Below are 13,577 nucleotides of genomic sequence, written 5' to 3'. Positions count from 1 at the left end.
TAGCGTGTGGCGTCACCCACTCCGCTGTTGCTAGCAAATGTCCCTACGTTCTGGTACCAATTGAGGAAATTTGAGCTAGGAAAACCGAATCTTCCTGATGTGTGTCAGGTTGTTTTTAAGGAATTCGGTCGAAGTACTTTCAAACATAAATATCCTACAAAAACACTTCTACCATTGTGGATAGGTTTTAAAGCTGGTGAGTCTCCATTTTGTGTTACGGCACGGTGCTTGCCTCTACCTTCTCACCGGTGACCGACACCCAACGGGGGAATTGTTAGCCTCATATTACCTTTTCCAGCAGAGCGTCACCTTTTGTGAGCAATGAACCAGCAAGACACTCCACACACAGAAAATGGTGATGCAACCTTCTCCTGTCCTTAAAATTACTCTCAAACCTTTTGGAGGATATAAAAGGGAAAACAAAAGGGGCGGAAGCGAGGGCGGAATTGACCTCTCGCCCGTCAATGCGTCGCACCGAGTGCATGACTGTTCCAAGGGGACGTGTCCTTTGCTTGGCCTTCCTCTAGGGGGAGGAAGATGGAACTTTTTGGTTTTTCGGCTTTTAGATCATTTGAGCGAAAGCTGTGGAGTAAACCGAGCTATTTGTCTAAGGGAAACTGGGGTAATAGCCTCAGTGCTAGCTCGTGGAGGTCTCTACACTCACTGGGCTGATCCCAGCTACTTTGTTTTCACTGCCAATTTTCCTTACGGGTCTGAGCGTTTACACAAGTCGGTGAGCAACACTTGAAACAACAGTGAGCAACAGCAATCCCAAGTGTGGCAACTAAATCATTATCAAATATGTCCAAAACTTGACATCAAGTTACATTTTGCTGAGTTTCCGGCAATGCAAATTTATTTTTCTCTTTTGAATGAATTGACTCATGTACTATTGCAAAGGTGTACGGCCTACAAACGTCGTTTGTTCTTACAATTCTTTGACAAGATATCCATTTCTTTTTATTTCCTGACATATTTGGTCGCATAATATTAACATTTTTGGGGGCTTATTTAGTCGGTTGTAAGCTACAGAACTGTACTTAATCACATTTTTTAGTGGAAGTACAATGTTGGCAACAAGATTTACCTGATATATCTGGAAATTATTTGAATGCAACACAAACGTTTTCTTCTTTTTTCCGTGTTTTTTTTCTCATCTCATCTCTCATCTCATCAGCTGCGCCGCTTATCCTCAGTAGGGTCGCGGGGTGCTGGAGCCCATCCCAGCAATCATCGGGCAGTGGGCAGGGGACACCCTGAACTGGTTGCCGGCCAATCGCAGGGCACACGGGGACAGACAACTCACTCGCTCAGTGACACCTAGGGACAATTTGGACCGGCCAATTCACCTGAAATGCATGTCTTTGGAATGTGGAAGCAAATCGGAGTGCCCGGAGGAAACCCATGCAAGCACGGGGAGAACATACAAACTCCGCACAGTAAGGCCGGGAGCTGGATTTGAACCCACGCAGGAAGTTCCCACGACCTCAGAACTGTGCCGCTTTTTTTTTAAATACCTTTAAAAAAAGATCATTGTTTATTTTTTCCGAGCTGTTACTTTTTTCTTTTGGTTCTCTATTTACTTTTTTTTCCTACATTTCTTTCTTTTCTTTTTTTCTGGCTTTTTTCAAAATTGTTCCTTCTTTTTTTCCTCTTCTTTTTGTTTTTTTTTCTCAGCTTTCACTACTTTTTCATTTTGGTATTTTTTTGTTTTTGTTCTATTCCCTCCTTCCTTTAAGCCATTTTGTACATCATTTTACATAATATTTGGTCATGTTGGGACTAAAGAAAGAAAAACAACTTAAAGAGCCGGTTCCTTTTAGTGAGCCGAGCCGAAGAAGCCGGTTCTCAACAAGCTCTACTAACTTTACTCAACTTCGTTGTACTTCGACTCGACTTCAAAGAAACCCCATTTAGGACACAACGTCAGGGGAACCCGTGTATTTTTACCTTCATGCACTGTAACTTTTACTCAAGTCGCTTCTTAATTAGTAATTTTGAGCCCTCATTTTTGTGCGCTGGCTAGATTTTCTTGTGCGAGCAGTGCGCAATCACGCACACGCGCAGCTTAGAGGGAACACTGCTGCCAAGCCAGGACATATTGGGTTTGTTTGTGAGTGTGTGTGTGTTTTTTTTTTTTTTTTATTAAACTAAAATTGATCAGGTCAAATGAACTATGAAGGCTCTCCAGTTAATTGCACAACCCAATGAAATACTGTCAGTTAGTGTTGTATCATGTGTGACCTGCTTTGATTTTCACATAGCGTGTTAAAAATTCACACGAAAAATACAAAAATAACCCAAAACGAGGAGGACAAGATGGTACAGTCCTCGTATTGTCACAGACCAGAAACGGACACAGGACCCAATAGCGCTCGTTTTCTGAGTTTTTATTAATAAATAGGGAGAGCAGGGCTTGCTTCCACGATCTGATGGCTGTTGGACAAAGGGGAGCGGGCGATGCGGAAGTGGCACCTCCGTGCCTAGCGAGGCGGATCGGAGACAGGCGGGAATTACAAGTCGTTGGCCGGGACTGGAGAGCAAAGTTCGGAAACGAGGTCGGCAACAGGAGGCAGGCAGGTAACGGGGCAAAACAGGTCAGGTAACAGGCAGGCAGAACGGGGCGAAGTCAGGTCCGGAAACAGGTTGGCAACGAGAAATCATGCAGAGAAAAGCAGGGCAGGAACAGAGTCCGAAAAGGCTTACTGAGCTGGTGGCAACAGTTCGCATAACGATCTGACGGCTTCTTCTTGGAAGACGGGGGGCTTAAAAAGAGGGCGCCAATCAAGCAGTCGCAGGTGCTCTCAATAGGTAATCATGGCATGTATAAATTCAATCCAACGTTTTTTCCTTTTTTTTTGTACAACATGACACAACCTTTTGTGTTTCTCAAAGGGAAAGGATCCAGTTTAAAGTTATCTTTTGTAACATGACCTAGTTTTTGGAGGTCATTTTACACAAATTAGGTAATTTCGTAGCGTTCCTGCTCCGTGTGACTGGCTGTCAGGACCAGAACGGAGACAGGACCCACTTGCGTGCGTTTCTCTTAGTTTTATTGGGAAGAAGGGAAGGATGGTACACACGATCCGTAGATCGCTGGTTGCGGGGAGCAGGTTGCTCAGATGCGGAAGTGGTATTTCCTTGGCGAGCGATGGCAGTGTCTAGACCGGAAATAAAAACAGATCAGTAGCCGGGACGGGGAGCAAAATGGTAGTCGAGATCAGAAAAGGTAGGAGCCGGGAAACAGATGAGAACAAGAGAGAGTCGGGGTCGAAAAGGCTTGCCTAGCGTAAGCTGATGTTGGCAGACTGCCTGACAACCGGCGACAGGAAGACGGGGGTATAACAAGTGACAGGAAGCCAATCGGCGTCCGAGGCAGTTGGCACCAAAGCAGCGGGCACGGATGACTCGCATCAGTAATCATGACACTGGCTGGCAACCAGTTGAGGGTGTCCCCTGCCCACTGTCCGAAGATAACTGGGATGAGCTCCAGCACCCCCGTGACCCTACTGAGGATAAGCAGTGCAGATAATGGATTATGTTTTCACTTTTGTGCAGGCTTGGAGTAACGGAATACATGGAATGGCAAAAAATGATGTTGGCAAGCTGTTTGGATTTCTTTTCATTTTGTTTCGCTCGCATTTTATGTTAGTTTTGCCAGAGATCAAAGCCAGGAGAGAGTTTACCATGTGTTGCGAGTCATAATTGTATTCATATTTAGTTTATTTTGTCTTTTATTAGCGTATTTGAGTCATCCAAAAGTAATCAAGTTAAAGTAACCCTACCGAACCTTGCCGGCCATTATAGTAGATGTATGTAAAAGGTTTTTATGGGCCGGATATAATTGTTCGCCGGGCCGGATGTGGCCCGCGGGCCGTGAGTTTAAGACCTGTGATATATCCCCTGACCTAAATTGCATTATTTTACCCAATGGTTTTTACGAACACTGAGCTCTACTGACATGACGTCATTCAATTCCAATTTCATGCACATAGCTAAAACCTGAACATGTTCGGTCAACTGTACCATTCGTCAACCACGCGTCCCATTTAGCAGGCTATGTCGGAAACATGATCCGTCACACGGGGCCTTACTCATTCCTCCCCCTCGAGGGTGACGGCTTCTGGTCCTCTAGGACGAGACACTTAACCTGGTGGTCTAATCGTCCATGCTAATGAGTCCATATGCTGCTCGTTGGGGGCCGGCAGCGCACCAGCTTTCATGCTAAGCGGCTCGCTTAGGCCCGGCAAAGGAAGTGAAGGTCATCAAGGCGGAATGCAGTCGGCCCATTTCATGCCCGGAGAGCGATATCATCGTAAAATCTATTACATTAAGTACTGCTTTCTCCCGCTGTACTGATATCGGAGCTCGGCTGTCAGCGTTAAAGCTTGTCGGATCATTGTAGTCAGGGCAAAGTCCTTTTAAGCCGCTCTCGCTAGATCTTTCTGACATTGACCGTTTTATTTTACGGCAGCCGGGCGCTTAATACTTCTTAATATCAAGAAAAAAACTGCACTGGCTGCCAACTTTTATGTTATTTTTTTGCTGACTTGCTATAATGGTGGTGCACATCCCTTATTGATTCTAGCGGAATTGTCCCCTCGTGTCGCCTACAGGGATGCTACGACGCAGAATTAGCTCTCAGTTCATTTTGGACAAAGATTATTTGAAATCCGGCAGTTACGAATCACTGCAGACTGAAGGCCTTCTGGTGCACAGGTTACTTAACAACTTGGTACTTTTTTCTGAGTTTTTGTGAAGATACTTTCTATAAGATGCGGCATATCAGTGAATGTTCTGTTTGTGTGCCTATTCTAATGTTCTGAATGTCGCCTGACCAAGACCAGGGAGATGGTGGTGGACTTCAGGAGAACTAGAACTTACCAGGTTCCTGTAACTATCAAAAGAGAATGCGTAGAATTTGTCCAGACCTAAACATACCTGGGTGTGCAGCTGGACAATAAACTGGACTGGACTGCCAACACAGAAGCTCTATGCAGGAAAGGACAAAGCCGACTGTACTTCTTCAGAAGGCTGGCGTCCTTCAACATCTGCAAAAAGCTCCTGCAACTTTTCTATGAGACTGTCTTGGCAGCGTGTTGGGGGAGGCAGCGCTAAGAAGAAGGATGCCTCTCGTCTTTATAAACTGGTGAGGAAAGCGGGCTCTGTTGTGGGCAGAGAGCTGGACAGACTGACAACTGTAGCTGAGAGACGGGCACTGAAAAAGCTGCGGTCAATCATGGACAATTCATCACATCCACTACACAGCATCATCTCCAAACAGAAACGCAGCTTCAGCGACAGACTGATGTCAGTCTTGTTCCACGGACAGACTGAGGAGATCAATTCTTCCTCATGCCATGAGGCTCTTTAACTCCACCCGGGGAGTAAAAGCCCACATCAAACCCCACCACCATATTTGCGTATCACCCTATTTTTGTTTCAGTGTGTATTTCATGTAGCAGTATTTAAATACACTATATCAACAAGTTATATTGGGTATTTCTGTATTCTATTTATTTTGTTTTATTATTATTTTATTTTCAACATAAGGAATAGTGCTGGAAGTGTGAGATTCCCTACGGGGATGAATACATTATCCATCTCTCTCTCTCCCTATCTTTTGTAGCTACTCTATCTATCTACACCAGATGATAAATGGTGCTTCTTCTTGCAGAGCCTGTTAAGATAAGTACTAGTGCTTTAAAGCTGATTCTTGGTACTACATGTGCTTAATTTATTTTTTTGTCTTATACTGTTTTTATGTATTGTCTATTAAAGCACTTAAATTAACGTTGATTATTTCAATTTACTTTTAAATGTGTTTTTGGTTGATTGGATGGACTTTGATCGTTTGATGATCTGATTGGTTGTTTAAAAAAATCAATAAATAGACGTTGCTTTTACTCAGTACTTGAGTAATATTTTCACCAGGGTTGGGTAGGGTTACTTTAACTTGATTACTTTTAATTACTTTTGGATTATTCCAATACCAAATATGCTATTAAAAGACAAAATAAACTAAATATGAATAAAATGATGACTCACAACACGTGGTAAGCTTTCTCTCCTGGCTTTGATCTCTTTGATCTCTGGCAAAACTAAAATAAAAGTCAACAGAAACAAAATGAAAATAAATCCAAACGGCTTGCCAACATCATTTTTGCCGTTCCATGTATTCCGTTACTCCCCAAGCCTGCACAAAATTGAGTCATTTTATTCATATTTAGTTTATTTTGTCTTTTATTAGCATATTTGGTATTGGAGTAATTAAAAGTAATCCAGTTAAAGTAACCCTACCCAACCCTGCTCAAGTATTTGGACGAATACTTTTACTTCTACTTAAGTAATATCATTCTGAAGTAACAGTACTTTTACTTGAGTAATAATTTTTGGCGACTCTACCCACCTCTGCCCCTGTACTAGAATGTATCATGCTACATTGCGCGACAAGTGTTACAAAAAACTAGCTTAATTATCTCTAATGCTAAAAACAGGTGACCTTTTCTTCCAACTCAACAACTAATTGTTTAGCGCCAAAAAAAACACTCCTATGTCAAAAACTAGCATTTTCGTATTCTACTTGAAAAGTTAGCATCATCAGCCACCTCATTCCTTCTTTCTCTCACTCTCTTAATCAAGACTCTTCCATACAGCTTACCCAGCTTACAAACTGATACCTCTCGATTTGCTACATTCATACTTATCACCTTTACCCTTGTACAATGGCACCAAACATCCACTACACCAATCAACCGGAACCACACCACTTAAAAAGCACACTCAACAAGCGTACTAACCAGTCGATCATACCTTTTTTTCAGGCATTCAGAAGTACAACCATCCAACCCAGGCGCCTTCCCCCTTTCATTTCTTTCACTGCCTCTTGCACCTCCCATGTTTCCACAGGCTTCACATTTAAATCACCCAACACGGGCATTCTCTCCAAACCATCGATCGCCTCGACTCTCACTTCTCTCCCATCCACCACATTTAGCAACTCCTCAAAATACTCTGCCCATCTCGTCCTGAATGCACTGCCGCTAACCAGCCATCTACCATCCTTATCTTTCACTTTTCTCTTCCTTTCCAGACTCACTGTTTCTTAAGCTTACTCGCTTAAAATGATCACGATTTTAGTCACGTGAAACTGCATTCTTGTCTTTCATTCATCAGAAATTCCAAACGGTTAGAAGTAATTAGGCAACTAATGATATGGGGTTCAACAGCCTTTGACACAATTATGATAAAATTACTCAATTTGACTTGCAATGTGAAAATGTGTAACTCTCGTGTCTTCTAATGCTGCGCCTTATGTATTTAGGTCAGGTGTCGTGTGCTAGCTTGTTTATTTTGCCTGCAACTATGCACTCTTATTTATAATGAGCCTTTTTCGCACGCAGATCATGTGAAATTGCTGCATCAGGGCTGAAATAGAAGATCCAGTATTTTATTTTCTATTTTTTTTGCAGGAGCTAGCAACGTGGGATTTGAAAGAGGTTGCTAGCGTCTTTTATGCAGAGACCTTGTAAAGTTACTGCTTCGGGGATGGACTTGAGTTTTGCAATTTCTTCACCTTTTTTTTTAATGCGAGAAAAATGAAATGGGTGGCGGTGTTTCGTTTCTTTGACATTCATAGAGAATGGAGCGATGGGGGATTTGGAATGTTGGGTTGTGTCTGCTGGGATGCGTTGTGGTTGTTCTTTAGTTTTTTGGAGTTGGAACTGTCATCATTTTTGCAATATTTTGAAAAGTGGCTGCATCAGAGCTACTAGAAATGCTGTATATGATGGAATTAATTTGATATATTTGTACTAGAATCCTGATAAAATCGAGATTTAAATTGTGGCCCATGTTGCACTAATTGGATGCAATTGCTCTTTGAGTCTCCTTAGGTAGAGGGTTTACTTATTCCTTCCCCTATTTGGGGCGGCAGTGGCTCAGGAGGTAGAGCGCTCGTCTTGGGATCAGGTGATCGCAGTTCGAATCCCGGCTCCTCCGTGTTACATGTCGAAGTGTCCTTGGGTAAGACACTGAATAATACCCCCAAAATGCAGGTTAGCGCCTTACATGGCTGCACGGCCTCTATTGGGAAATGTGAAGCACACTGTAAAGCCCTTTGGGAAGTCTTGACTTGAAAAGCGCTATATAAATGCAGATCATTTAATTTCATTTTATATTTTTAATTAATTTAGTCACAAAATATGAGCAGACTGTCAGGACCAGAACGGGGACAGGATCCACTTGCGAGTTTTATTGGAAAGAAGGGAAAGAATAGTACACACGAGCCGGAGATCGCTGGTCGCGGGTGGTCAGGTATGCTCAGACGCGGAAGTGGTATTTCCGTGGCGAGCGATGGCGGTGTCTGGAGCAGGAAAAAAACAGGTCAGTAGCCGGGATAGGAGAGCCAAAAAGCGGAGTCGAGATCGGAAAATGGGTCGAAGCCGGGAAACAGACGGGAGCAAAAACAGGAGGGAGTCAGGGTCGAAAAAGCTTGCCTAGCATAAGCTGATGTTCGCTGATGGACTGACAACTGGTGACAGAAAGACGGGGGTTTGAAAAGTGACAGGGAGCCAGTCAGCGTTTAGGGCAGTTAGCGCCAAAGGAGAGGTAATCATGACACAGACATTTTCTTAATCACGCTACTACTGTTAGCTTTGCGCTATGACTGATTTTAAATCAGTTACGCTTGCCATACAGGATGTATTTTTTTTAATTAATACATTTTCTTAGAAGAAACATCTATTGGGTGTTTTTTTTTTCTTTAAAATGGATCACAATCGTAATTAAATCAAGATTTAATTCATGGCGATTTAGCTCTTTTTGGTTTTAATTGGTCTTTGAGTCTTTTTAGGCAGAGTGTTTGGTTACTTATTCCTCCCCCTTTAGTTCAATATTCATGCATATATGGCAAACAAGTTATTTATTATGCCATTCAAGTTGGTCACAAACTAGGCATATGGGGTTTTTTTCTGCACAAGCTATTATCGGGAACTATAAACTGGAAAATAATTAGAACCAGTTGTTCCTATCTGAAGTGTTCACAAATGCAATTTTATTTTGTAAAACTTGTCACGGTTGCCATGGCGCCCAATTGGCTCTGCCTGTGTGGCGCCAGCTGCGGCTCGTTGACAGATTGGCTTCCCTTATGTTTAAGCTCAGTGCTCTCACTTACCCTTTCACCAGCTCAGTAGCCTAGATGGTAAGGCGCCCGCTTTGAGACTGGGAGGTCGGTGGTTCGCGCCCCGGCCGAGTCATTCCTAAGACTTAAAAAGTGGTCGGCGGCGCCCTCTGTTGGCTGCGGCTGCATCGGCTCGCTACAACGGGTCAGGTGCAATCGACATTTCGTTCTGTGTACATTGTTACACAGAATGACAATACAAGGAAATTATTATTATTATTATTATTATTGTTAGTCCGTCAACGAACCTCTGCCCCGCAAAACGTGGGTTTTGACTCCGTCCGGTTTCCCGTCTGTGTTTCCTGCCCGCTATCGTTCCCACCTATTTTTGTCCTGTTAATTATTGATCTCCAGTATCATTCCCGTCTTGTTTGTCCTGTTTAAATTCGATATCCTGTTTTGATATCAATCCTGTCTCTCCCGTCCTGTCCAGTATCGACCCCATCTGTCCGATATCTAGTCGGGAAATCTGTATTGATCTCGTCGGCCTCTGGCTTCCTGTCATTCCACACCAGACTTCTGCCCAACGTGCATGACTGCCCCTTTCCCGTAAAATAAAAGGCTTGTGTGAGAAACGTCACGCATTTGGGTTCTTCATGTTGTCTATGTTTGCACCTATTTTTTTTGCACTATGATGACTTTGCACCAAATGCAATATTGCACAACCCTTACGATACCAACGGAATCACGATAACACTGTATTTAACATCCCACATGCCAACATTTCTTGTGTAAATACCATGTATGTTATAACTATAGCCTTATCCCCCTTGTTTTATAACCTTATCTTCTCTGTTCCTCTATCTTCTTGGCTCATACCTCACTGTGAATGTGTAAAACTTGAGTGTCATGCCCGATTTCGTTGTCACAATATGTTAACCCATTTTGTAACAATGACAATAAAGGTATATTCTATTCTATTCTATTCTTCTCCTGTAGCGGTTCATGACAAAACTGTATTTGAAAACCTTTATTGGTTGGGGTTTCTTTTTCAAAATCGATTACAATCGTAAACAAATGAGACTTAATTTTTGGGTTAGGGTTAAACCCAAATTATTTAAATAGTTCAAGTCTCCTTGGGAAGGTTTTCTGTTACTTATTCTTTCCCAGTTCATTTGAAATTCAATTATTCATTCATGTTATTTACAATGGCATTAAAGTTAACCACAAGCTATGATAGGTAGTTTTTACACAAGTATTTGGTATCAATTTTACATTAAAATTGATTTAAATCAATTATTTTTATTTCAATTATGTTTTTACGACTAAAGCTTTCCTTAAATGATCATATATTGGGTATGGTTTGTTCTTTAAAATCGATTATAATCTTGGGAAACCAGGTTTTAGATTTTGGGTCATATAGCCCTTATCAGTTTCATATGCTCTTTGAGTCTCCTTAGGTCACAGGTGTCAAAGAGGCGGCCCGCGGGCCGGATGAGGCCCGCTAGGGGATTGGATCCGGCCCGCAAGACAACGGTCAGAGAAGCGCAAGATAAAGAGAGCTGTAGGTTGAAATAGGTCCACTTGAAGCCTGGTGCCTCTCACAAACCATGCACTTGTATTTCTCTCTCTCTAATCTCTCTTTCTCTCTCTCTCTTCCTCCATTTTCCTCTAACTCTCTCTTTCACTCTGTCTTTTTTTCTCCTTCTTTGTTCCTTTTTGTCTCTTTCTCTCTGTCTTTTTACCTTCTTTTGCTCTCAATTTTTTCCTTTTCTTGCTCTCTCTCTTGGTTTCCCCCTCTGTCTTTCCCTTTTCTCTCCTTCTCTCCTCTTTTTCTCTTTCTATTTCTCTTTGGATTTCATTCTTTTTCTCTCACTATTTCTGTTTTTATCTGTTTCTCACGCTCTCTCTCTCTCTCTCTCTCGTTTTTGCCCCACCCTCTCTACCATTCTCTCCCTATCTTTCTATTATTTCTTTCTATCTTTTTTTTCTTTCTCTCTAATCAACTAGTCCGGCCCCCGAGAGAATGTTTGTTTTATCGTGTGGCCCTCGAGCTTAAATGAGTTTGACACCCCTGCCTTAGGTTGAGGGTTCAGTTACTGAGTTCTACCCATTCTGTTATTACTTGCGTGCTATCCTCATTCAATTTTGGAAACTTCCTAATCGAGGTTCTCAAACTTGCGGCTCCTGGGGCATTTGTAGCCCGTGCCGTGGTAGTTTGAGGCCCTAATATCAAAGTTCCATGTTGGTGTGGCCTGCTGGGGTTGATATGGATGCTACCTCCGCGCTTATCAGTTTAGCAGGGCTCAAAATTCGCACGCTAACTTTTGAAATCGATGTACTTACGTTCGCTATGCAATTGGATATGCTGGCTTCTGCTTTGTTTGACCCATGGCAGTGACTATACTATTCAAGAAATCAGCTGATTCGAATCATTTTTGCTTTCTAACTGCAAATTATTTTGCCTAGATTGAAACGTGGATCAAGGGTCTTCCTGGTTGGGGAAGGAGATGGTCATCACTGTTGAACTGAAGCTGACGAGACAATGGATGCACCCTCCACGTAACTGAGTGAGTTTCTGGCTATTAGCCAATTTTGTTAAGATTGTTCCACTCACACATTTAATTTCCTCAATCTTTTTTTTCATGATCTGTTTTTTTCTATTAAAGATCGATGTTCTAATTTCTTATTGTTTTTGTTTGTTGTTGTTTTTTTAGATCTTATCTTCTTATGTAAAAATATATATTTAAGAACTGTGGAACGCTTTTATTGGAGCTTTTCTTCATCCATCACGTGGTGTGTCTTGGGCAAGTACAGTCTTGCCTTGCCGAGACCTCACCAGACATTTTTTGGGGGTTGGGGTTTGCTCCCCCACATGAAACAGATAACACTGGTTTCTATGATTAGAAGTAGCAGGAAAAAAACACCTCATCTGACTTTGAGTACCGTATTTTCCGCACTATAAGGCGCACCTAAAATCTGTTTTTTTTTTTTAAAAGCTGACTATGCGCCTTATAATCCGGTGCGCCTTATATAGGGATCGATATTGAGCCACGACAGGTCTCGCAACTTACGGTAAGCAGCCACCGACTCCATTTTTCGCGTAGAAGAAGTGTGCTGTGCATACTGGGAAATATTAAACAACGATTCTCTTTTATTTGTTTGTGAGTTTAAACTCAAGGCAATCAGTCACGCAGTAGAACACGGAAATAGAGCAGCAGCAATTCGTACACTGCAGAAAAAGAATTCGAGGGATACGTAGATGAGGAGCTGATAGAGTGAGCTTTGTTTTTCTTTTGTGTGTTTACGTTTTACATTTTACAGTTCTTATGTTATTGCTTTATTGTTATCGTTTTGCACTTGTTATTATTTTTGCACATTACGAGTGTCACTATATTTTGATTGCACTAACGTTTGGATTACCATAACAGTATCAGATGTTTTTCTGCGTATTGACTAAATGGAGGAAAAGTAAAATGTTATGCCTTGCCGTTGTTCAAAGATGTTAAAGATGTGTCACGGAAATGCTTTACCTCAGAGAAAATAATAAAACAGCTGTTTATTCATTTTGGGAGTGAATGGAGTTGTGGTAAGCTTGTTTGTTATCTATTAATAAAGTTTGACTGACCTATCTGACTGTTTTGTTGACATTCCCTTTAGCGCGGCACCATCTAAAGGTTGCATAACGTAACTACAGCCTCTACTGTAGCACCTTATAATGCGGTGCGCCTTATGTATGGAAAAATATTTAAAATATATCATTCATTGAAGGTGCGCCTTATAGTGCGGAAAATACGGTGCATTAAATATACAAAATCAACACAAACATACTCTACACAAACATTCTCCATACTTAGAGACAAATATCTTCCCAAGCGTTAGATAACAGAAAGCCCTATTATGAGCCACTTAGTGTTAGCTCGACATTAGCTTAACATGAACTGCTAACTTTTGAGAACAATAAACATACAAAACAAACACAATCTAACGTCACACAAACGTTTTCCACGCACACCAAAACAAATGTCTACCAATAAAACCTCAGTAGTAACTTAACATTAGCTTAGCGTTAGCGTAGTGTCAGGTCTTTGTTAGCTTAGGATTAGGTAAGCATTAGACATGCGCCTTCGCGTAGAGAAAATATATTAAACTCTCCCCACACAAACGTTCTCCAAACTTACAGAAAGGTCGACACAGATAATCTCAACGTTAGCTTGATGTTAGTGTAGCAATTGCGTGGTGCTAGCACCAGCTTGGTGGCCTCAGGGTTGGCCGCCTCCTGGGAGGTCACAGGTTCAAGACTTACAACATTGATACTCATTGCCTCCTCGCTGGGCACTCAGCATTATGGCATGTTGTAATTAGGGGGTTTGGTCACCTATTGACTAGTAAAAATTGGAGAAAGTGCCCGCTTAGCATCAGCGCACCATTAGCTTAGCGTTAACAGCGAACCATG

General features: G+C 42.0%; 1 protein-coding gene across 2 annotated transcripts in view; it reads left to right on the top strand.

Annotated features, from left to right (window-relative positions):
* Window positions 1-13,577, top strand: part of lrfn1 (leucine rich repeat and fibronectin type III domain containing 1) — a 393,123-nt gene that overhangs the window by 98,144 nt on the left and 281,402 nt on the right. For both annotated transcript variants that reach the window (XM_088345470.1, XM_088345471.1), the window contains exon 2: window positions 11,591-11,691. The gene's annotated coding sequence lies outside the window, so the exon portion shown is untranslated. The remainder of the gene's footprint in view (window positions 1-11,590; window positions 11,692-13,577) is intronic.

Source organism: Urocampus carinirostris, chromosome 10 (genome assembly GCF_059441175.1).
Source record: "Urocampus carinirostris isolate Australia breed hairy pipefish chromosome 10, RoL_Ucar_1.0, whole genome shotgun sequence".
Lineage (NCBI taxonomy): Eukaryota > Metazoa > Chordata > Actinopteri > Syngnathiformes > Syngnathidae > Urocampus > Urocampus carinirostris.
The sequence above is the reverse complement of the archived record's forward strand: the minus strand, read 5'-3'. Positions and strand labels throughout refer to the sequence as shown.